The following is a 26,206-nucleotide window of genomic DNA, read 5'->3' on the forward strand; positions in this document are numbered from 1 at the left end:
TTCTTGTACATCTGAGCTGTATGTATTTATGAACAATGTTACTCTTCTGTTTATTGATTATAATCCACTATAACCTTTTAATAAGTAGTATCCAAAATTTTATGGATTGTTTATAGAGATCTTGTTATTTTAATTAATTTTTAATTTTTTAAACAACTGAACTGACTTTATCCACTTTACCAAAAGTTTACAGAAACTGCTCCCTGTAGGAAAGATCCATCACTGTCAGCAAATCTCATAATGCATCTTGATCCTTGCAGCAGAGAGAGCTAGTCAGGAGCAATGGAGAGCAGATATACCCAATACTTAATTAAGGGCCTTTCATAAAACCAGTAAAAGATACAGTGTCTCAGATGATTTTGGTGAATTTGTGAACATTAGTAATTTTATTTAGTTTTGATTTTATTTTTCTTACACAAAGACAGTAAAATGCTACACACCCTAAACATGTTATCTGTCAGTATAATGTAAGGAGAAGAAATGATTACATGAGTGATTTCATTTGACTCACAGGCTTGTTGGTAGATCTCGTCTCATTTGAAAATACAAAAAAGTAAATGAACAATGTAAGGGGTGTCGCGGATGAAAGTATTGACACGGTAATGATTTAGTAAGAAATCTAGATTTATTAATAACTAAGAGCAATTTATTATTATTACAAAATAATTCAGAAATGCTGAAAGAAAGGAAAGCGACTTATTCACAGATTCTAAAATGACAAGATTCACACTAACTTACTTAACAGTACCTTAATTTATACATATATACATGCGCATACACAAAACATACAAACACACACACAGAGACAAAAGTATTTGGATCCAGTAAAATGAACACAATACGTACAAACACACACACAGAAACGAAAGTATCTGGATCCATTAGAATGAAGTACGTACCCACACACCAATAAACAGAAAGAACGGGTGAAAGAGAAGCTAGCTCAAAGAAAACTTCCCTCTCAAGTTTAGAGCAAATACTCACAATGCCTTGGCATTCCTCAACAGGCAATAATTGAGACTCGAGCAGGTGGACTTCACCCTCGCCTTCCGTCAGCTCTGGCAGCAGACAACACCTTAAGGGTTTTGGTACCTGAGAGGCATCCCAGCTCAGGGGAGATGCTGGTCACAGGCCTGCTGTGATCCGGGAGAGCTCAAAGGGTCTCCCTTGTGGTTGCCATTTAGAGGGTCCAGGATAATTGACTTTTGTCAGATACTATCTGGTGCCTTCTAGCAGTTGCACAAGAACTTCATGAATGTGCAACTCTGTTATTGTTCCCATTTGACCACATCCCAGGCACAGGTGTGCCAGGCCCTTAGGAGATGATGGGCCATTTTAACTGTTTCCGAGCAACTGGGAGGGGCAGGAGCCAGGCTCGTTATTAGTCCTTATCTCCACAGATTGGTGTATAGCTCGGGGGATGTGGGTGGAATCGCAGGTATCACCAAGCAGCCCAACAAGGAGGGGCAGGGAGGGGTAAGAATTGCACTACCACAGGGGTTACCTAAAATATCTTTAATTTGACTTGAAAACTAGGTGTTTTGAAGATCAGGTGTTTAGTGTGTTCATCTACATGTCTTGTACAGTTTGTTCATTTGAGATACAAAGAGAAATTGTAGATTTATATCTACCTCTTTGTTTCACTTTTTTGCAAAAAAAAAGCCATTGATCTTATGATAATCTTTCAAAACATTCATAAAAGTGTTCTCTACTGACTGTGCTTTGAAATTCTATGGGTGAACTCTTAATTTTTTTAATATGCCCAGTAATACTACGTCGATCTCTGTGAACTCATGCAAAATTGCCAACTTGACAAATGTCAGTGCTACATAACCTGAACACCTTGTTCAAGTTCTGTAGCATGCAGTAACCCAAAAGATGACATTTTATCATCCTCAGTGTTCATTTTCTCTCTGTCAGGTTGATGTAAATTAAGGGAGTTTTGTCTGTAAAGTATCAAAATCTGTCCTAGATATTGTACTATTCTCTGTCTTATAAACTTCTTAGCCTAAAGTCGTTGTTTTGGATGCCCATTTCAAAGAATGTATTTGGGAAAGCAGAACAACATCAGAGGAACCTTTCTTAATCATAGCTGATATAAAATGTCAGAAGAGAATTAAATTCTTTGAAGACTAAAATCTCCCCTTTTATTCTATTTCTCTAAGAGAAGGTATGAAGTTCTGAGTGAAGCAGAGTGCTCTTTCATGCTAGTTTAGTAGCAGTTTCTGGTAGAGAGAATGAATGTCTTTTATTCCCATGGAAGTCAATGAGGCTAGAAGGGGTATCTGTGCTTCCCAGCATCAGGACCTTACTCAGACTATCAGATGTTAACAGTTAGGTGAGGTAACACAGAGAAATTAAATAAAGATGAAGCAGTGAACTTCACAATTATTGCCAGCACCCGTGGCAGTGATGTTAGTATTAAAATCAAACAGAAGTATCAGGGGGCACCTACAATCTCACAGCTGAAAATCTGTGGTATCTGATATCTCCTGGGAGACAAAGTATCCACATCATAAATCAGGACGGAAAGATTAAAAGTAAAGCAATAGCTCTTTCAATACCTTACCACATGAGAGTGTTGCCTTAACCTTATGCAAAATGTAACTTGTTTCAAATGCTGTGAGTTATAGCTGCATAGATACCACAGGTCCAGTCAGAGAGGTTAATTAAAATTTTTCTGTCTCTGGAGCCTCAGTAACTTGCTTCTCAGATGAAAAATGATAATCATACATATTGGGATATTGCACCATTAAATCAGGTATAGAAAAATATGTCTGGGAAGTTCAGTATTTGTATCAGGGCACTCAAAGCTAACCCAGTTTCTCTCTTCGTTTCACCCTCTTCAGCCTAAGGGCTTCAGTCTGATACTGTACAGAAAAGATATGGAGATCAAATTTAACATTCTCAGTTAACTCAGTAAGAGTGTATTGCTCACTGCTGAAACAGTTATTGAACAGTAAAAGTTCATGAGGGTATTTTAAGAAGAACGATGACAACTATGTGGACAAATTCAAAGAAATAGTTACTCATACTCATGACTGTAATGACCTAGAAATCCTGTGGTCCTAGAAATCTAGTGCACTTGCATGCAGACCCTTAGGTCTGTGAACTGAATCTGACCTTACAGATCTAGAGCCTTACTGAAACCCTGACAAAATGGGATCTGGATCTACACTGAAGCTTGCTATCTAAAATAATTCTATTATATAAAGTGTTTATTCCTTCACATTACTTTGTTATTGTATCATGCAGGTCTTGGTGAATAATGGTACTTTGTCATCCACTAAACAGTATCACCCGGATCTTTAACATAAACTTTAACACTAAAAGTATTTTAACACTTTAAGTACATAACTGTTTAAAAAATGCAATTAATGATATAATAATTCAGTTCAGTGTCAAACTTTCCTTTTTTTCAATTGTCCACAAAATTTGTACCAGAAAAATACAAATTTTAATTTTACTTTTGGAGGAAAAAAAAAAAAAAAAAAGATAGGAGCAGTTACAATATTAGTCTCTGAGAAAAACAGTTTGTCAGACATACACAAAGACATACTATTCCTATTGCAACAACTTGTGCCAAGAGATTAATCCTTTCGTAAAAACTAAAACTAGAATAGATATACTTTTTGCATATATTTTTTATGAATGTAGAATGCAACTTGTCCTAACTCATATATTAATTAGATGTGTTATATTCAGATGTATTTGGATTAGTTATCTGTATTAATTATTCTCCTTCCACAGGGTAGAATCTTCTAATATTGTACTATACAGTTAATGTTTCCATGATACATTGTTTCTTCTTTAAAATGAATAAATGCAAAACTACAAAGATGAAGCTAAAACTACATTTCCCTTTAATGTGATACTGAAATTATTTCATAAATTATTTCAAGCATTTTATAAGTTTTAAAATCAATTTGCAACTGCTTTTTCTTAAGGATGATCCAAAGGAAAAAACAGTATGTAATCAAATCTTTTAAAACTGTTAGTAACTGAATTGCTATTTGGATTTTTCCATACTTAACAGTATTACTAAATTTTCACTATCTTTGCCTTCTGTATTATCAAGTACTGGACAAGTTATCAAAATTGTATATATGCTACTTCAGGCAAAGTAGATATATTATTTATTATTCACTCTAACAGCCCCAGGCTGTGGTTTGACATTTCAAAATATTTAGCTGCAGTAGTGACATGGGATATTTCTATTCATTCCTGTGCTGTGACTGATCTAAAAATAAATTAATCCATTCAACATACAAACATTCCTTAGTGACTAAGACTTTTTAAAAATAATAGCCTCATTCTTGAACGAACCCTTTCTAGATGAGGATCAAAATAAGAAACCACTGTTGCGGGCTATGCCAGGACACATGGCATGCCCTACTCCAGAACTGGCAGCAATCATAGGTGTGCTGTGCATAAACACTCATACACATGAGATATATATGGTCCACTTCAGACAACAGATCTGCATACAGAAAGATGAAAGAGGAGAAGGAAGGAGCGAGGCAATATTGATCATTTTCATGAGCAGAGATTGTACTCAGGCAAGTGCTGCATATATATGAATTTTTATATTGTTTTGAGTTTTTTCATCATGACAAATAAAACGGGATTTGTGGAGGAAGCACATCAATGTTTTATGGATGTTTGAGGTGCAAATAGCAGGTTGGTTCTGTAGTTTCCAGGGGTAAAGCAGAGGATGACATAATGGGAAAGAGATTGTCACAGGAATAGAAGCTGAGTTCATGTCTGTGAGCAAGATTCCCCTGAGATGTGCAGCAGAGGGAGAGGAAATCATGTACAAAGCCATTTGGAAATGTCAAAGGGTCAGGAGAAAATTGTAACATGTCAGGAACTGCAAAAGTCACTCTAAAACAAGCAAACAAAAGCGGAATCTGGAGGTCAACAAGGGGAGGATCCCAAAGACTGGGCAGCTGAGAAAATGCAGCTCACTTGTCCTTAACAATTGAATTGGTTTCATACTGATTCTCGGCCTCAGCTAGAAAGATATCATTAATGTCTATGGCTATTTTTTTAAAAAAAACCTTCATATTTGTCACTAAGGAGATCTTCTTCAGGAGATACAACTCATTGCCTGTTATCATTTTTCCTGAATCAGATATTGCCACTTTATAGTCTGTTGTTATTTTCAAATTTTGAAATGATAGGTGATCAGCTAATTAACTGCAGAGATAATAGACAATTAGCAAATCCAGTGCACCATATTTACTGTATTTACACAGTGGATTTAACATCAAATTCATGGTGAGTTCAATTCACACATCATTCATGAACCACTGAGTACCTTTGCATTTATACAGCGTTTGGCTCGCTGCTCACATTGTGTCCAGGGCTTCTCTGACTACGAGACTGTTGTCTCTTGGATTAATGCTCCGTTCCCCAGGCCCATCTTTCTGTAAATACACCCTTGATATTTCAAAGTTCTCTGCAAACTCTGTTAACACAGGTGACTTCGAAAATATTTCTTAAAATAATGTTGTTGGGAATTTACGGAGGCAAATTCCTACTTCTTGAACTGCATTGTGGAAGCTTTCAGAATAGATTTTTGTTCTACTATTTTTGGCCCTCTTGGCTCCTGCACAGTGCTTAGATACTAGAGTGGATGGTATTGTGCAGGCATCTATGCTCTTTTTTTCTTTAAAAAGTTTAAAGAGTTTTGGAACACACTGGCGACTACACAGATTTCAAAAAGGTTTAAATGATGACAATAGAATTTCTCTCTAAAACACACACTTTCCTTAATGAACCTTTTCTATGAAATACAGAGGACTGCCCAATGCTGGATATTTCATGCTACTGTATACCTGTGCGATCTCCAGCAGAGGTTCTATAATTCCAGTTAGCTATTTGAACATGAAAAAGTTAAGTTTTCTGGCAATCTGGAGAAAACCTCCACCTAGCTAACATGAAATCCTTACAAAATTAAAGAAAAAGATAATAATAATCTGTTCAAGCATTTTTAGACATAAAGGACAATATGTTTTCCATTTCAATCCTAACACTTGCAGTAGCTGTACCTAAAAAAATGTTTTGAAAAATACATAAATAGAAAAAATTCACCAGTGAAAGTACTCAAAGTGACTTTTATCTTGGCTTGTTGTTTTTGACTGCAAAAATTAGAATATGGGAATGGCTATAAGAAATATCTTCACAACAATTTCAGATTATTATTATTTTATGACTGAATTTAAAGCAGGTATACAGGGGATGTTTGGTTTATAATTTTGTTTCCAGAATCTCAGGCATTGTATTTCATAATAGCATTTTATGCTGCATTAACAGAGTTTTATGCTGCGTTAACACCATTTTATAGCATAATGGAAAACAAATGGGTACAAAAGAGAGGTAAAATGGAAAATAAACTGTAAAACTTTTTTTCTAGCTGGTTCCTGTGCTGTACACTGATAATATTGCCAACAAAACAACAATGGCTTTTAAACTATCCTCTACTTCACTTTGAAATGAGCATTTACTGTATCATATATTTTCATATAATTGTAAAGAGACAGACTGGGATTCATATTTTGGAGCTGAGATTTTTCCAATATGATAACTTACATTTTATAAATTAAATTTGGCTTGATTTTAAATACGAAGTGTAATATACTATATCAGACAACTGAAAATGCTTGTCCTATCAAAGATTCAAAGAAGTGGAAGAAAGGAATAGATAATACCTTACAACTGGACAAAGGGTTTGCACAAAAGAAGGAAAAGATTACTCTCTAGTGATTAAAATGAACCAGGTTTCCTGTTCTGATCCCTGATGTCATTGACATTTTCCTCAAAATCAGTGTGTTCTCAGCTGGAATCATGTATAGCTTTGGACATTTTGTTCAATAAAAAATTTCAGCAGAGAACTGTAAGAAGAGTACTCAGAAGCCAGGAAAAAAAAAAGCAAAATGGAAGGTATAAACAAATTGGGACTGCTTAGACTTGAAAAGAGACAGAGAAAAGCAAATACAAGTCTTCAAATACTAGAGACAAAAAAGGAGGAGAAAAGGAATTGTCTGTTATCCATGTCCATAGTAGATAGGACAAAAATAAAAAGTTAATAATTCAGCAGAGAAATTAAATTGGACATACAAAAAACTGCTAATAGCAAAGTGAATAAGAAATGTAATAGTTTATCTTTGAAAAGGGGGAAAGGGGCAAAACACCAGCCCATCTGAAGTGCATGTATACCAATGCACACAGCATGGGTAACAAAGAGAAGGAGTTTGAAGCCATGATGAAACAGGAAAATTATGATGCTGTGGCTATTACAGAAACATGGTGGGATGTCTCCCATGACTGCAGTGTGCCAGTTGATGGCTACCAGCTCTTTAGGAGGGATAGACAAGGAAGGAGAGGTGGTGGGTGACGCTGTATGTTAGGGACTGTTATGATTGCCTTGAGCACAAGTGTAGTGAAGACAGGGTGGAGTGTCTTTGTGTTAGAATCAGGGGGAAGGCCAACAGGGCAGATGTTGTAGTAGGAGTCTACTATAGGCCACCCACCCAGGACAGAGAGGTGGATGAAATATTCTATAGGCATTTAGGAGAAATCTCATGATCAGTTGCCCTTGTTCTCGTGGAAGGACTTTAACTTCCCAGACTTCTGCTGGAAATACAACACAGCAGAGCGGCACCAGTCCCAGAGATTCCTGGAATGTGTGGGAGACAACTTCCTGATGCAACTGGTGAGTGAACCGACCAGACAAGGTGCACTGTTGGACCTCCTCTTTGTGAACAGAGAAGGACTGGTGAATGATGTGGCGGTTGGAAGCCGACTAGGGCACAATAATCATGAAATAATAGAGTTCTATATTCTTAGAGAGGCCACGAGAGAGGGCAGCAGAACTGACATCCTGGACTTCCAAAGGACTGACTTTGTCTTGTTTGGGCACCTGCTTGACAGGATCCCTTGGGAGACGGTCCTGAAGGGTATAAGGGTCCAGGAAGGCTGGGCACTCTTTAAGAAGGAAGTGTTAATGGCTCAGGAGCAGGCAGTCCCCAGGTGCTGTAAGAGAAGCCAGCGACAGAGAAGACCATCCTGGCTAAACAGGGAGCTTTAGCTGCAACTCAAGGAGAAAAGGAGAGTTTACCACTTTTGGAAGAAAGGGCTAGCCACTCACAATGATTACAAAGATGCTGTGAGGCTATGCAGAGCGGAAATCAGGATGTCTAAAGCCCAGCTGGAAATTAATCTGGCTTCTGCAATGAAGAAATGTTTCTATAAGTATGTGAGCAGCAAAAGAAAGACCAGGGAGAGCCTCCATCCCCTTCCAGATGCAGGAGGAAACATGGTAACAAGTGGTAGGAAAAGACTGAGGTGCTTAATGCCTTCTTTGCCTCAGTCTTTAATAGCAAGACTAGTTGTACTGAGGAAATCCAGCCTCCTCAGCCAGAAGACAGAGACTGGGAGAACGACCCCCCTGCAATCCAAGAGGAGATAGTCAGTGGCTTACTGCATCACATAGACATACACAAGTCTATGGGACCGGATGGGATACACCTGAGGGTGCTGAAGGAGCTGGCTGGGGTGCTCGCCAAGCTGCTTTCCATCATTTACCAGCAGTCCTGGCTGACCAGGGAGATCCCGACAGATTGGAAACTGGCCAATGTGACGCCCATCTATAAGAAGGGTCAGAAGGATGATCCAGGAAATTACAGGCCTCTCAGCTTGACTTCGGTGCCCGGGAAGCTGATGGAGCAGCACATCCTGAGTACCATCATACAACACGTGCGGGACAACCAGATAATCAGGCCCAGTCAGCATGGGTTTATGAAAAGCAGGTCCTGCTTGACAAACCTGATCTCCTTCTACGACAGGGTGACCTGCTTGTTGGATGAGGGAAAGGCTGTGGATGTAGAGGTTGCAGAGAGCTGGGGATGAGTCTCTTTAACCAAGTAACAAGCAATAGGACAAGAGGGAATGGCCTCAAGTTGCTCAGGGAAGGTTTAAACTAGATATTAGGAAGCATTTCTTTACAGAACGGGTTGTTAGGCGTTGGAATGGGCTGCCCAGGGAGGTGGTGGAGTCCCCATCCCTGGAGGTATTTAAGATTCGGGTCGACTTAGTGCTGAGGGATATGGTGTAGTTGGGTTGATGTTTGGACTGGATGATCTTCAAGGTCTTTTCCAACCTATATGATTCTGTGATTCTGTGAAAACATCAATAGCTTAATTTTCGAATCTTTAAGAACAAGTTCATGAAACTTGCTGGGAGTAAATTTAGTTCTTCTTTTCTATGATTAATTTGATTTTGCTTCCCATGGAGAATAAACAGAACTGGGTGCTGAATTTTGAATGTTTTTCTCCTGCTAGGTTACCTTTCAACTAAACCAGTTCCTTGATTCAACTCACTGTGCAAGCTTTCAGATACTTATGCCAGCCAAAAGGACAGAGTAGCACAGAGATAGAAACTAATGGCTGAACACGTGAGAACATGTGCAATTGCTTCCTTTGGCAGATCTGCTTGGTGTATGCAAATGAAAGATATTTATAAACTGTACCTTCTTCTTGTATTATACCATAGTCTATTTGGAGAAGAGTCTTTTTTGTTCTAAGTTTGTCTACTGTAATGAAATGTTCCTGAACTATGTTTGAAAATCCTAGGTGCAATTTGAATAATAGAAAAAAAAAGATATACTATAGTGACTAAACCTGTATACATTCTGATGTGGCAACTGGTGACATATTAGGACTTCTTTTTTTTTTTTTTAAATTACACACACTCAGGACTCTTTACAGGTTTAACAGAACGAACAATGAATACAAATGCTGTTTGTCAGATTTCTAACAAGGAAATTCGGCAAGAAGACGAGAAGCACTAAATTCTACATATTTAGTGTTGTGACGTGTAACAGTAATCTTCCATCAAAGCTTACATAACTACATCCAGAAAAGCCTGGCTATATGAAAAACAAAGAATCATCTTCTATACCTACATCTGTCAGGAGTTTTCTAATAAGAACAATGTTTACTGAGGGCAAAAGGCATGAATGAAACAGATTTATTACATTTAATTTCCTTTTTCCCCCTCCTGTTTCTGAAAAGGTGATTTCCAACATCTAATTCTGCTACTCAAGCTCAACCAGTTCTCAGTGACTAATCTTTCATTTTTAAATAACAATTATTTATAAAGTTTCTTTTTTTTAAAAAAAAATTTTGCCTCAGAACACTAGAAACCAATCAGTTTCTGCTGGCAAGGAATTACACATGCTGATAAAAGAAGTATTCTGCCAGAAAGCAGCTGTATGCAGTGAATTGTAGGGCAACTGACAATATCTTGTATGGTTGTTCTCTCACATGGGGATCCTTCCCCTTCTTCCTTTTCTTTTTTAGACATTGTTATGTAAAAAATCCAAACATCAGTTACATGTATTAATTGCTGTGGGCTAGAAGACAGAAAACACTTTCATGGATTTTCAAGTTTGTTTTGCAGCGGAGCTCATCAGTTATGGATTTCAGTGCCCATCAGAAGCTGTCAAGGCTTCTGAATTCTTTTCTTCAGCTACTTCATTCTTTGGTCTCTTCACCTACCACTTTGCGCAAGTGTTTTTCAAAATTTTTTCCCACAAACCAATTCATTCCAATTAGTTATCAGCCTTCTTGTCATGGTTTTTAATGCCTTCTACACATCTGAATATTCACATTTTCTTTTGGCTTTATTTCTTTTGTGATGGATGTCTTGACTTGCTTTTCCATTTGCTGCTTTCCATGTCATTTAGTCAACTAACACATGCCATTCTGAGTTTTTGACTCTACTGTCTTCCTTGAAGACAGGAGCAGTCCATCGACTTTGAGGATTTCTCAGATAATGTAATTTTTATACATCAGGGGTATTTTATTTCATGAATAAATTTCCAAAGGTAGTATTACCCAAATACATACCCTACTAATACTAAAACAGGTTAGTAAAAAAACCCCATAACTGGTTAGCATCTGAAAACATATGAGCATAAGTCACAACAATCACCTACTGTATTTATATAGGAATAATATTAACGTTTGAGTTTAAAAAAAAAAAGCCTTGGGAACACCTTTTAGGATTCTATATGAACCATCCATGTACATGATATTTAAAACTAAAGAGCTTTTCAAATTTTCCGGGACCTTTATTTTCCCGTTTTCAAACTCAGAGTAACACTAGTAATAAAAAAGAACTAGAAGCAAAAAAGACATAGAGCTGAAAAAGAAGAAATACAGTGTTCTAATAAGTCTCCAAAGACAATTTTGAAAACAGCAATACATGATAGCTTGTAACTTACAGCCTGATGAGAATTTTGCATATCCTAAGTATTATTAAAAGCATAATTTATTACAACAGAAAAAATAAAAATAAAAAGGCAAGAAATTAAGTGGATTCAGAGGCAGGTATAAAAATGATTAGGGACATGAAAGAACTTCCATATGACAGAAATGAAAATATCTTCACTGTAAATTTAGAAGAGAAGACTTGATGAATGTATACAAAAAAAATTATAGTACAGTGAAGATAAATTAGGCACTTTACTTCTGCATTTCTGCAGTCCAAGATCACAGGAATATGCAACAAAACAAAAACCAGAAAAGTTGGAATGAATAAATGAAATATTTTTGTGCTACATTAAGTTACTCTATGAATTATGAAATACTCCTAAGTCAAAAACAAAATAGGTTTCAAAAACCAAACCAAATATATCTATGAATAAACAAAGAATACCTACATTAACAACAATTATGAACATAGCAAACCATGAAACAACTTGTTCTGCAGATTTCTAGATAGTATACCTCTCCTCTGATCCTTCTCTTCCCTTTTTCTTTTTATTTCAGAATGAACATAGGAACACATCCTCTTACATCATATATAATTAACTGAATTTCATGGTTTGTCAAGGAAGTGCTGGATTAATTTAGCTCAAATATGTCAAAATACAGAAGCTATTGATAAAATTGATCTATTTCTTAAAAAAAAACCCACTGGGATTTAAAGAGGTTCAGCATATTTAATAGGTGTAGGCAAACTCCTGTTAAAACCCCATTAACAGGCTGTTGACATGAGACGGACTTTGGAAATTGCTGCCCTTATCTTTCAGAAACACACACTCTCCCCAACACCCCACAACAGAAAACAAACCCACAGGCATTTTATTCCACTTTCTCCTCAGGTGGGTCTTAGATGGGAGCCACACATCACACTCACAGACAGACCTACTAATCCTGTTTTTGCAAGTTCTTTCATGATGGTTCATTCAATGGCTGTAAAAGAAAAATGCTCTATATAACACAAACACAAGTCTCTTCTGTCCTTAATGGAGGCCTAGAACGGTGACTGTTTATGCTGGAGAAGATATTTATGTATCTTCTGCAATTGTCTGAGAAAGATGCAATATTTCTGGGTATTGCTCAGATTCTAATGGGATTAAAAGGAGAAGCTTGAAAAAGGTGGTAATGTTAAAACATCTATTCTGAGAAAAGCAATAACACTTTTAAAAGTAATGTATGCAATATCAAGTGAAAAAGATAATAACAGTGGCTTTTTTGATTTATTCTCTACCTTTACAACCCATCAAAAAGGTAATTTTAAAAAATCCACAGAGAAAAGGGTGTGTCTGTATTTGACCTAATAAAACCAGAAAAATAGGTATTAGACCATAAAATATTGTAATGATATGGACTATAGATATGTAATAAAATTAGCCTGATGAGCAGACACATTCAGCTGATGATTGAAAACTACAGGACTTCCAAAACCAGACTCCAGTTCAAGCTCAGGGGCTGACCAGCATTCCTCAGACTTCCACTCTGACAAATCATCCACTAGGACTCTTGATATCATTCACAATGAACTCTGGTATTTAGTCCAAATGCCTAAGGTTTATAGTTATTTCCATACAGGCCAATTCTAGCAGATAAAAATTAGTTTCATTTGAGTGCCAAAATCTGCCAGTAGGAAGCCTAACAAATGCCTGGAATCCAGGCTGGGTAACAGTAACACTGATTACTATTACCTAGAAATCCGGGGCAAAGCACAGGAGACTCATCTGAAAACAATTCCAAAAACAATCATGAGCGACTAAGGAACAAATCTGTATGGCAATAAAAATCCCTAGAATTTAAACCTGGATGCTGTCCCTGTGCAGTTATTAAATAATTAGATTCTATTATTATTACTACTCAGACTTTGAAAATTATGTTGCATGTTACTTTCAAATCAAAAATTCATGTTGATGGACATGGTAAAAATAGGAGAAAGGTTGATTTATTAGCTTTGCAATTTTTTCCAGAAAAATTTTAATCACATTATTTTAAAAATAATCAAAGTTTCTGTAAGGTATGGTTAAGGCAGCAACACTTCTTGGAAGTGTTCAAGGCCAGGCTGGATGGGGTTTTGAGAACCTGATCTAGTGGAAGGTGTCCCTGCCCATGGCAGGGGGGTTGGAACTAGATGATCTTTAAGGTCCCTTCCAACCCAAACCATTCTATGATTCTATGAAAATAGTCTTCCTGAATTAAAAAAGAAAAAAAATTTTAACAACTTTAACAATGAGCCATACTGGATGAATAATAAATACAGCTGAACAAATAATTTACAACACATCATTTACTGATCTAATTTAAAATTCTGTTTCTATTCATGGGATGTCTGTGAACATTTTATAAGATCATTTAATGTACAGTTTCATTATCTGAATTTAGTCAATGACATTTAAAGGTACTCTTTTAAATCTGAAGTTTGTTTTAAGATTATGATTAGGAACAGTATTTTTGCAAATTATTACTAGTCATTATTGTGCAAGTGCTAATTAGTCATCCCTCATATTTGCATTAATTTTATTTTTGGACAAATCAAACTGTGTGACACAGTTCCATTCCCTGACAGGACTGCCCTTATTTCTAGAATCTGCCTTCAGATACGAATCTTATAAAACTAGAAAATTCTATGAATATTCTTTATTAAGGCTTACCTTCTTCCTAGAAAACAAATTAAAAGTCCAATAAAATTATTTTTAAAACTCAGATGAGTCTGAGAAGTTCTGTTTTTCCTTTTGTTAGCTTCTTGTCACATTTGAGGAAGAGCTCTGCCCTCTATGGCTGAACTCTATCTGTTGGTGAGGCAGAGACTTTCTCACTTTGCCTGTTGGATCCTTGTTTATCATACCTTTGGTCTTGCCCTTTATTTCATATGCACACTGCCTTTTGTGTATGATCTGTCTCGCTAAGAAGATGCTGACAGCTCATTCTGCGCTACATGGCTGGCTTTAACACATGGGTTTTGGCTACCACTGTTCCAGATCTCAAAGTCTGTAATTCATAGTGACCTAAAGGCCTGCTGATCTCCAGAAGGAACATCATCCGGGGCTTCACACCGAATGTAAGTGCATCCTTCCCAATATTGTAAATATTTTTCTGTAAGTGGCCTGAGAACACTGCTGGCATTAGTGTCTAAGCTCAGCACATACCTTAATGGAAAATATGCAGCAGGATACCTATGCGAGATGGAAAGTTTAGAGTGCATCTTAAATATAGTGTTAGTTTTAATTTGGGAGAGGATATACCTTCAGAGAATGGGCACTGTTTTACATTTGTTTTACAAAAAAAGAATAATCTGCCACCAAACATGCACCAGAAACTCAACCACAGGTACCGTAAAGCTGGAGCACATGATCCCATGGCATTGGGAATTCTCATTTTCTCCTGGAGCAATATCATTGGTAATGTTGAATGCTTCTAACAATATCCATAAAATGTCAGGCTACTAAAATTTGCTCCAAGTTTGATGGAATTACATATGTCCGCTAGGGACTCCTGGTCTCATACACTGGAACTTTCAACACCAGTGCTGGGACAGGCCCACAGTAAGCCAGGAACCACCCCAAACTGCAGTGCATTTGCAGGGCTTACTTCTGTGGCCTACTGTATCCAATATAAACTAAAAATACAACAAAACCATGTTGTCTGTTAAATGTTTGCTTCTACATATGTAATAACCTATATCATGCAGTTAATATTATATATTAATATATAATATAGATAAATACACAACTAAAATATAGAACGTGTATTTATGTATCTATAGAGAATATATAGTATATACATGTGTAAATACACACAAATTACAAAAGCAAAACCAAGCGCTCTGTTGAACATGCCTCCTAGAGAGAAGACAAGAGAACAAATCGATGAGAGATGTTAATGATATTATCTAAAGCACACCGTGTTTCATAAGACTAACACAGGAATCCATAGACAGTGAGCCAAAACCCTTGGATTTTTACATGTTCATTATCTTTGTGGCTGAGACACAGTGTAAGGTACTGTAACTAATTTTTCCTGGAGTTAGAAATAAGCTAGAAAAACAAATAGAAGAGAAAAAAGGAATACAAGTAAAAATTAATTTTTAACCCAAATGAGTGATGGAATTGGCTCATATAACAGTTAGCACCAAGTCTTTAAAATTGTCAGAGAATTAGCTGCTTAACTCTTTCTGAGTTTTAATAAGGTTTAAGTGCATAATTCCAATTAATCTCATAAACCTACATGCATCTGTGATACAATACATTTTAAAACAGTGACCACTGTTAGAAAGGTAAGTCAAAAAAGGTGAAGCTATAACACTAAAGAGCTCCAGCTCACTGCTGAAGCTAACTGATATAGCCCCATGTAAATGTCCACATAATCATGAAATTGAAGTTTAGGGTGGTATTTGTGAATATTAATGTGCTTATGAAAGACTGCTCATTTTTAAAAGGGAACCTATTAATTCAAGCAGTATGTTATGCTTAAATGTTGAATACATTCAAGTCAGCGTCTGATCACACAAGTCAAACATGAGCTTTTTTTTCAACCATTTCACCACAGTGAAAGATTAATGCTAGATCAGAATCTAGTCTATTCATAACAAACTGGGAGAAAGATAGTATTTTTATCATTGGTCCATAACTGCATCATACATGCCATTTCAGGAAAAAAATCATATTTTAATAACATAGATAATAAGAATATGGAGGATAAAACAACCTCAGCTGATATAATTTAAAAGATAATATAATTTAAAAGAGTATCTAGCACTGAAGTTTATTTTAAATGTAAAACGTGAATGAGGATTCTTAAATACAAAACCTGAAAATTTCCTACCTGACTCTAGTTTCTATCACTGCTGTATTAAGATAGAGGCAATAAATGAGATGATATAAATTAGGGAATTTAGAGAACAAATATGCAGATATTTTTTCTAAACATACTGCTTCACACAGCAGGTATGCCATGATCCTAAAATAGCATTATTAAGTTGTGAAGATAAACTCAGAAAATTAAGGCCAGACTACAGTTGCTGGTGCAGCCCTAATTCTGCCATGTGAATTATGAGGGAACTTTTAATTTCCTGATGTCGTGCTTTAACCCCAGCTGGCAACTAAGCACCACACAGCCACTTGCTCACTCCTCCCCCTGGTGGGATGGGGGAATAAATCGGAAGAGTAATAGTGTGAAAACTCATGGTTTGAGATAAAGACAGTGTCCCCGTTTTGGCTGGAATAGAGTTAATTTTCTTCCTAGTAGCTGGTACAGTACTCTGTTCTGGGTTTAGTGTGAGAATAATGTTGATAAGACAGTGATGTTTTAGTTGTTGCTAAGTAGTGCTTATCCTAAGTTAAGCAGAAGAAGCTGTGAGGGAGCACGGCCAGGACAGCTGACCCAAACTAGCCAAAAGGATATTCCACACCATAGGATGTCATCCTCAATATATAAACTGGGGGGAGTTGTCTGGGGTGGTGGACCACTGCTTGGGCATCAGTCAGCAGGTGGTGAGCAATTGCATTGTGCATCACTTTTTTTTTTCTTGGGTTTTATTTCTCTCTGTCATATTCACTTTAATTACTATTATTATTATTATATTTTATTATTGTTGGTATTATTAGATTTTATTTTAGTTATTAAATTGTTTTTATCTTAACCCACAAGTTTTAGTTTTTTCTATTCTCTCCCCATCCCACTGGGAGGGAACAGAAGTGAGCAAGTGGCTGCATGGTGCTTAGTTGCTGGCAGGGGTTAAACCGTAACAGACAGTTTAATAAGTAAAACAAAAGCCATGCACTCAAGCAAAGCAAACCAAGGAATTCATTCACCACTTCCCATGGGCAGGCAGGTGCTCAGCCATCTCCAGGACAGCAGGGCTCCATCATGCGTAATGGTGACTTCGGAAGACAAACGCCATCACTGCGAATGTCCCCCCCTTCCTCCCTCTTCCCCCAGCTCTATATGCTGAGCATGACATCATATGATCTGGGATATCCCTTTGGTCAGTTGGGGTCAGCTGTCCCAGCTGTGTCCCCTCCCAACTTCTTGTGCACCCCCAGCCTCCTCAGTGGTGTTGTGGAGTGAGAAGCAGAAAAGGCCTTGAGCCAGTGAAGCACTGTTCAGCAGTAACAAAAACATCCTGAATTATCAACACTGTCTTCAACACAAATCCAAAACATAGCCCCATATTAGCTACTGTGAAAATTATCTCTACCTCAGCCAAAACCAGCACACATGATCACACTCACTTTTGCATAGGACCTCTGCCACACCTTCTTTAAAGAAATAATAATTAATTCCCTTGTGGATTTTCCTGTTGTGGTCATAACAACAATTGTCTTCTCAACATCACTATTTTTTCCACGTGAACAATTGCTGCATTTTCCACAGCCTTGTTCCTGGAAACAACTGCATTGTTCCAAATGAAACTAGCTAAGTATACCCTGTGGCAGACATGCAGCATGGAAAATTTCATATCTAAAGTGCTGCAAAGTTATAAACACTGAAGAGAGGGTCAGATAGTTGGAAGTGTCAGGAAACCTCCATAGTAGATACCATTAGCAATTTTCCCATAATATGCCCTGATTCTCAACTGGTACCAATTAGCTTCCATGTTATGATTTCAGTCTTACTTCTAAGATTACAAATCTGCCTAAAAAGGCTGTATTTGAATAAAGATGGAAAAAGACAGAAGGTTAGGAGTCTAGATTATAACTGAGAGTCTAAACCAGAAAAAGATGCTGGTATGAGGACACTGGAAATCCAGGATTAGAAATCAGAAAAGGGTGATCTAAACTGCCTAGGCAGGAACTGGTAACTAGCTTGCAGCAGAGAACTGCAACTCTGAAAAAAAGATGACAGAGAATGGAGGAAGAACTGGGCTTGCCTGGGAAATCATAGTATAAACAGATAGACTGGATAATAACCTTGTTGGAGACAGTCAGGAGTGGAAAAATCAGATTAAGAGATAAGGAAGACTGAAGCTCAAAAGTCAGGGGAAAGTCAGATGAGATTAAGTGCCTGGAAGAACAGGCACAAAGCTGTCCTGATAGAGGATACTGGGTTTGAAACAGAAAGACTAGAATCCGGGAAATTTGATTGTTTCAGGGAAAGGCTGGCACATGCCGTTTTCTTTATTAACTGTCATCCACTGGAACAGAGCTTGAATGAGTTGGATGGTGTATTGGGAGTGACTGGAAGGAGACCGGACTGGGACTAATGACTGACTGGAAGCAATAAATCAAAACTTCTTAGTAAACTCAGACTGAAGGCAAAGGGAACTAGCTGAAGAAAGAGCACTTGTTTGAGCTTGCAGCTTTCCAGGGCTACAGGATTTCTCACTGCAGTTTTGTATAGGCAAGTGTAGTTGTTTACTGCTGCTGAAATATCCTTCTCACTGTGTGATATTTTAGATGACACTTATGATCATAGCTTGATTAAGTTATTATTTTATTAGCCAGAGCATGTACAGTGGAGGGCAAAAGATGGCTGACATACATACAGCAAGCCTTGATAAAAGGTTGATCATACTTGAATGCCGCCCTAGTAAAAGAAAGACTGAAACAGGTCCTTGCCTCTCTCACCAGACTTGATGCTAGACAAGTCACTAACATTACACTTTCCCAAAATGGTCATTCTGTATTCTTCATTACCTAAAGATCTCACCTACAGCAGCAACTGAAGCTAATGAGAGCTCTGCTTTGAACACAGGAAGCAACACATAAAACTAATGAAAACTCATCTCACGGGTGTCTCAGATTTACCTGAGTCTCTCCTTACCCCCACTTGATTTGTGCATTAGACACAAGAGTGTCAATGGCAACATATGTTCACAATCTTTATAATAAAGGGAAATCCAAATGATTGTGTGGGTACATTAATTCTGACACTTCTAATTTTGGCATTCTTGAATTTACAGTATCAATGTTGTTCTCGTAAACATCTCATTCTTAGCTTTTCATTTGTAGTTCATTTATTTCAGCTTTGATTCAAGCCTAGGCTAGATGTTTTCCAGCACCAAAGGCCATTTACAGATATCTATAAAGATTTTCATAATTAAAACTTAACCTAAAACTATTTGGCTTACAGCTGCTTCTCAGTTCAGCAGAGGTTTTTCTTTTTTAATTATGCTTACAACTTGCTTGAGTTTCCCGAAATGACCACACTCATTTCTCTTTTGCATTATTTATACTCTTTTACATTGTTTCTATTTCTGTACTTTTAAAATTTTATTTGTATTATTTATACATACATAATGGACTTTGCTTTATCTTTCCAGGACTTAAAACATGCATATTTTTTGTGTACTGTAGCTATTTTTTTCCCCAGTCAACATTAATTAATGCTAGGTATTAGAAGGGAAAGAAAATCTGGACAAGTGTCCAGATTTTTCCTCAGGGGAGCCTGTCATTTTCTGTTTTGTAAACTAAATGCTTTTTTATACCCTAAACAACCCTGAAAGGTTTGGATTTCCTACATTCGCATTTCTCTAAAGCAACTGAAAAGCAAATATCACGTCTCTAAGGATATGAAAATGACTATATACTGAAATATATGCTTTATCTATTTCCACTCTCAGCTTCCAATAGGTTTGATTCTTAACTATCTCCCTAAATAAATTTGCCTATAAAATACAGTGGGGATTTTTAATTAATAATGTTCCTAAATCTATGCATTAAATATGTTGTGGTTTAGGGCCCTTTGTTATGACGGGCATTTTGAAGCTTGAACTGCACAAACAAAATTAATGCATTTAAAGTTTCCTCATCATATGGAAAGGGAAACAGTTCTGTTCTACAATATCTTTCAAAGACAGATATAGATATAGACATAGATATTGATATAGACATATAGATACATAGATATAAAAATATAGATATATAGAAAAAATCAACATCAGATTGTTCAAAGTTCAAAATTCATGTCACCTTACTTAAGGCGCTTAAATTCTTAGCAAAAGATTAATTGTCCTCAATATACTATTAAAAACTAAAAAAAAAAAAAAAAGGAACAGGTAACGATTTGGGGATTTGAAAGATAAGTACAGATATCAAAGTATTTCTTGTTGCATCAGTTATCAAGGATGATTAAACTAGGGACATTGAGTAAGTGCTTAGTTAGGCAAGTAACTAATAAGCCATGAACATGGACAGACAGATGGAGCACAGCCTTGCCTCTCACACCCAGCACTTGATTCCTACAGGATTTTGATACACATTGAGCGAAAATCTCAGCTTTTTCCAAATTAGGGTTTTCCAGTGAATCAGTTTCTAACATGCTCCTCTTTTCCAGTTGCAACACATTCCTGAAACAGGTTCAGACAGATAAGGTGCAGGTTTTTTATATAAATACTTTTGTATTCTTTTTGCCTTACTTCTTGTATTATCAGAGTAATGAGATCAGCAAAACAATAGAAAGTCATCACAGTTGGCACGAACTTATATAATGGAGAGAACATTGACTGATTAGCACCAGGGAGTGACACAAAGCAACGATTAGTCAATTATTTAGACATCTCCAAATACATGATTAGTTAGTCTTTAATTTGCTCATCTTGTCCTTTAAAGATGGTTCTTTCTATGAGCTCTCTCTTCACTATCTGTGGTCTATTTTTTCCAAGAAAAGAAGCAACCAAAATGGTGGTTGTTTTTTTAATGAATAAGCTGAGAGGGTACATCACCAAGGTTGTCACTCAGAAGGAATATTCAATTAATTAGCAAATAAAAGTGTATTTTTCTTGAGGGCTAAGTAATTTAAATGAAGTACTAATAATTTAGACACTACACAGCTCTAGTTAGCAGGCTTTATAATGAAGTTATGTGAGTATTTAAATACTTCCTACTAATTGTTTCCCACACATAGTAAAACTTGCCTGTTTCTTAATAGATTAAATGTCAGGATAACTGCCCTAATTAAATGAAATTAAGGTTTCCCTACCTAGCAATGTATGTATTGTAGCTGCTGCAGGAAGAGTAAACAGAAACTCATCTAGAATTTTGATGTTTAAGGCCTAATCTTGCAAAAATTAGTGCAAACCAATAAAAGTTATCTATTCTATTCATTTCATTCAACAAATTGAAATCCACAGTCTACAAATATGAATGTTGATTTATGTAGCTTACCACCTGAATTTACCTAAAAGGTAATACATGCAATACATATAAAAGGTAAAACATACAATATGAATAATCTTTCAGATAGTACTTCTGAAATATAACATACACATTTTTCCTAGTCTCAGAATTTGTTTTTGCAGATGCCACAGACTCGATAATTTGAGAGCTCTATTCTAGTCATGTATCTATGAGCACCCAAAATTAGTGACTACATGGGCCAAGGAGGATTTTTCAACCACTGCTTGCATTTTGGCATACCTACGTGTCTGAGATTAGAATTGTTTCAGGTGTCTACAAAAGGGGTTTACAGTCCTATGGACAGGAATAGCAGAGAAGAGAATGAGCTCCCAGACACTGCTCTATCATTCTAAAACAAGAGCTGGTTAGTTCATTTGTTCTTCCCAAGACAAAATGCCCTAACGCTTTCAGAAGGACAAATAAAATACCCTTACCCTTGCTTGTATTCAAACTCAACATGAGCAGTGGAAATGATCATTCAGTGGCTCAAGTCCCCAGAACAGAGTGAGGTTTTTCAGTTATGCATTTTCCTTCTTGTATCAGCCTTTATCACAAAATCACAAAGACCTAGAATTTAAAGAAGATACCTTAGACACCAGTTTTAATCTTCTCTCCCTGGGAAGGAAAGTGAATTCCCTTCCATTTCTTTTCTTTCCATCAGAGTCATCTTGTCCTCAGCCTCAGTTTTAGATAATATAACCAGCTCCTCCCTCTCCCCACAGAACCACAAAATACACATTGTACAGTTTGATTTCCCAAAAGAAATCTCACAGGCTTCTATGGGGTATTTCTATCATGATGGTTTTTTCTTCTCTGTTTTCTTTTTTAAGCGGAAAAATATCAACAAAGATAACATACAGTCTCAAATCCTTCCATGCAATTATCTCCCATGTTTGTCAGGGCTGTAGAGATGAGAATACCACTGCTCAGAAGGAACTATCTTTTAGTACTTTTGTTATGCAACTTTTTGCCTTAAGTTAGACATAAATTGTCTCTGAAATATCAAATGCCTTCTTGAGTGGAAGTGTCACAGACAACCATAATGTGAATTACTAATGGTTTTGCCATGATAAAGGTCAAATAAAAGTCTTCTTATAAAGCTTATTTATCAGATTCCTTTTCTATGTTCCTCAGGGCAGATCTCAGCTGGAGTAAACTGCCCTAACTGCGGGAGCCCTGATAATTTACCCCAAACTGAGTAGCTGACCCTCAGTTTCTAAACACCAAGCTTTTCAAAACGGAAATAGAGAGATAACAATTATACTGAGTAACAGAAGGGATCTGAAAGAGAGTTAGAGTGTCTGATGCGACATTTTCACACTGTTATATGAAATTTGCAATGGAAATAAAACAGAGTAACAGCTCTTCCTACCTTAGGCTCTACATCCACTAAATGTTATGCACCCCCTGCAAGCAGAAATGACACCTTTTTGCTAACTGTCAAAAATTATTCAAAAGGGGGAAAAAAAGAATCTGTAGCTGCAGAGACTTGTTTTGGCTACTTCCATAAGCACCTCCTGCAGAGAGTCAAAAGGACTGTGGGACTGCATTATTAAACACTCTGCCCCCTTCCCACACTCTCTCTATTTTGCTAATCTCTCTAAGAACACGCATTTCTGAGGAGCTCTCCCAGTTTAAAGTATGGTGCTTAATAAATATGTATACACCCGGCAGAAGTAATTTAGGGGAACTGGAAAATGATAGTAGGCATTTTGAGTATTTTGGCAACACATAGTTTATTATTTTCATCTACTAATACTGGACAGAAAATTCTAATTAAGGAAATGTTTGAAATGCAAAGGGGAATGGGAAATTAAAGCCATTTTGTGACTTCTCTCATGGCTCATTTTATATACTATTTAACCATTTACAACTGGGGATAACTACTAATGCTTGAATAGTTGTTTGATGTTCTATGTCAAATGAATATGATTGTCTTGCCCTAATTCTTCACATAATAGATATGGCATTAAAAATAGTATGCACAACATTAACTGAAAACCATTTTTCTTTTCCTCAGACTTAAGATACATTTATGATCTAAAGTTGTAGCCATATTCAGCTCAGTTTGTAGATAATGCCTCATCAATTTAGGGTTTTTATTGCAAAACAGTAGGAATGTATAGACAACACACAACATGTGATTTCACAGTGAAGGGTTTTGCACTGTTCTTTTTCCATATTTTTACTTTTTCAAGATTACCTAGTTAGAGGATTATGGGTCCTACACACAGGGTATTTTTCACCCAACCACATGCAGAAGTTTACAGAGTGTATGTCACTGTAAAAACAGGATTGTGTAGCTCCATTTTTAGAATTATTGGAAAATATGGAGTCGAGACAGTACCCTCAGAGACAAGACTCAGTGTTTTGCTCTGGTCTATAGCTTGTTGTCCTTTAGCCTGGAAGGGCTCCATGAAGCTTTAGTATCACTCTTTCTATCCAAAAAGGAAATGACAAGAATAATGTATTTGGTCATAACTGAAGGATAACACTGAAAAGTGAAGCATGGAATTTCCTGATACTTTCAGGTTACTAGGCTGGCTAACAACTTCATTAAATGAAATATTGATTTTTCTGATGACAACTCCAAGCAGAATCCTATTTGAATTCAGCTCAACTTAATTGCTATTTATCTGGCATTAAAGGGAAAAATAGCAAAAAGGTTTTCCAGTTTAATGTACCATAGTCTGTGAAGTTATTTTTAAGCTTGACTGCACATTGGGGATCCCTTGTGCAGAGACAGACAGCTGCCAAAAAAGATAATAAATATTTAATTGGCTACTTTAATCTACTGTTTTTTCTTCAAATTCCACAACAAGGAATAAATAAATAACAACACAAACAGATTTGGCCAGAGTACATAACTGAATAATATTCTCCAAGAAGGTTTTTCATATGTTACTGATGAAGGTATACACAGACTTATTTTGGGAAATGATGTATGAAATGTATTGTATACAGTGTATGCTATCAGGATATCCTACAAGGGGAAAACACCTTTTCTCCTTAGAATTTCTAATGGTTTCAAGCATCTTAACTTGGAGACATAGAAATATAATCAAATGCAAAGTCTGAATAATTAAACTGGCAATGTTGTCATTTAACTTCCACTGTCATAAGCCATAAGAGTTAATAAATACAGTATTTCATACATATTGATTATTTCATATTTCAGGTCCAGAAGCCAAATTCTATTTCTTATTACCTATGAAAAAGACAAAATATTTCAACTAAACCCTTAGTCATCCAGTAAAAAAATAACTGATGTTTGCAATCTAACTGATAATTAAACACAAACAGTAAGAGAAGTAGGGATAGTACATCACAAAATGGACCGTGTTAATTAATAAGATGAATTTAGCTTTAGTAATTCATGCAAATACTCAAAGCATATTCATTAGTGTTTTGCAGAATATTTTGCAAAATAAGTAATTTGTATGCAACTGTGATACAAATGTTCTTAGGGGCCAATACGGTTAAAATATACTCCACATAAAGACGGTTGAATCATATTTCTCTTCAGTCAGCAATATCTGTGAAAACTCCTAAAAACAAATTTACAATGAAAGTTGGGGCTATAATCTCAAGTTATGGCATTTTCCAGGTTTACTTAAACTCACATTTTTTCCATTTTTTTCCAAAAAGGAAGGAATAAATTTTGACCATCTGTGTGGACCATGGTTTGGGGGTGGGACAGTGGGGTTGGGGAACAGAACAAAACAAAAAACAGCTTGAAAACTGAGTCCAGTAGGCACGAATCACAGACTCACAGAACTGTTTAGGTTAGAAGGGACTTCTTGAGATCATATAGTCCAACCTAACAGTGAAATACTATTTCTACCCTGTAGAGTTATTTTTAACTGCGGTCACAATGGTAGGTCCTTCACACACGCTGAATTGTGGACTGCTGCCTTCAGTTTAGTATTAGGCTTTTTCCTGTTTTGTATAAGACTTTGAAAAATAACAGCAAAAAGATTTCAGAAAAACTTTAGTTAGAAGACAAAGAGTGGGAATAAGGATTCCATAATAACCTGTAAGTGATTTTTTAAGTCAGTTCACCAAGAGTTGTAATACTAGATACAAAAGCAAATCAGGAAGGTGGAAATTTATTTTCTCTTTTGAAGAAGAGCTCCCAAGCTTTGCTGTCCAGTGGTCAACGTTACAGAACAAGTATCCTACTCTTAGACTACAGACTTGGCTGGTTTTTGATCTCAGTTGTTACTTTTTCATTTCAGTGGTCAAAAATTGCTTGAGAGGATTACCCATGATATTTTTCATTGATTTATTTCCATAGTATAATGGCAAACTCAATTAATAGCTTCTGTGTAAAGGCCAGTTCCTTCAGAAGTAATATGAATACAACTGTATGTCATCAGGAGACACTTCAAAAAGGAAGATGTTTTCTTTTTTTTTTCCTGAACTTCACAAAATTACTTCTTATTTCTACACCCCAGAAAACTGTCCATAAAAATCAGCATGGCTTTTCATAAAAACTTTCTTCTTACCTTAATGTCTCAGGAGATTTGGTCTCAGATTTCCTAGCTTTGTCTTTTTTTTTTCCTTCCCACTCCCCACTCCAATTTCTAAAATCATCCAAGCATTCAGATTTCTTCTTCAGTAGTAGGCAGTTGTGAATAAAATCTTTGATCTAAACAGCTGTTAAATTTGGAGTCAAGGAATAACAGTGTTCATTGTCACTTATGACTGATTGTATCTACACAAAAGTACTACTCATTTTACTCAGTTATTTCTGTTGAATCCTTGTTT

The sequence above is a fragment of the Strix aluco genome, chromosome 1 (assembly GCF_031877795.1).
Source record: "Strix aluco isolate bStrAlu1 chromosome 1, bStrAlu1.hap1, whole genome shotgun sequence".
Classification (NCBI taxonomy): Eukaryota; Metazoa; Chordata; class Aves; order Strigiformes; family Strigidae; genus Strix; species Strix aluco.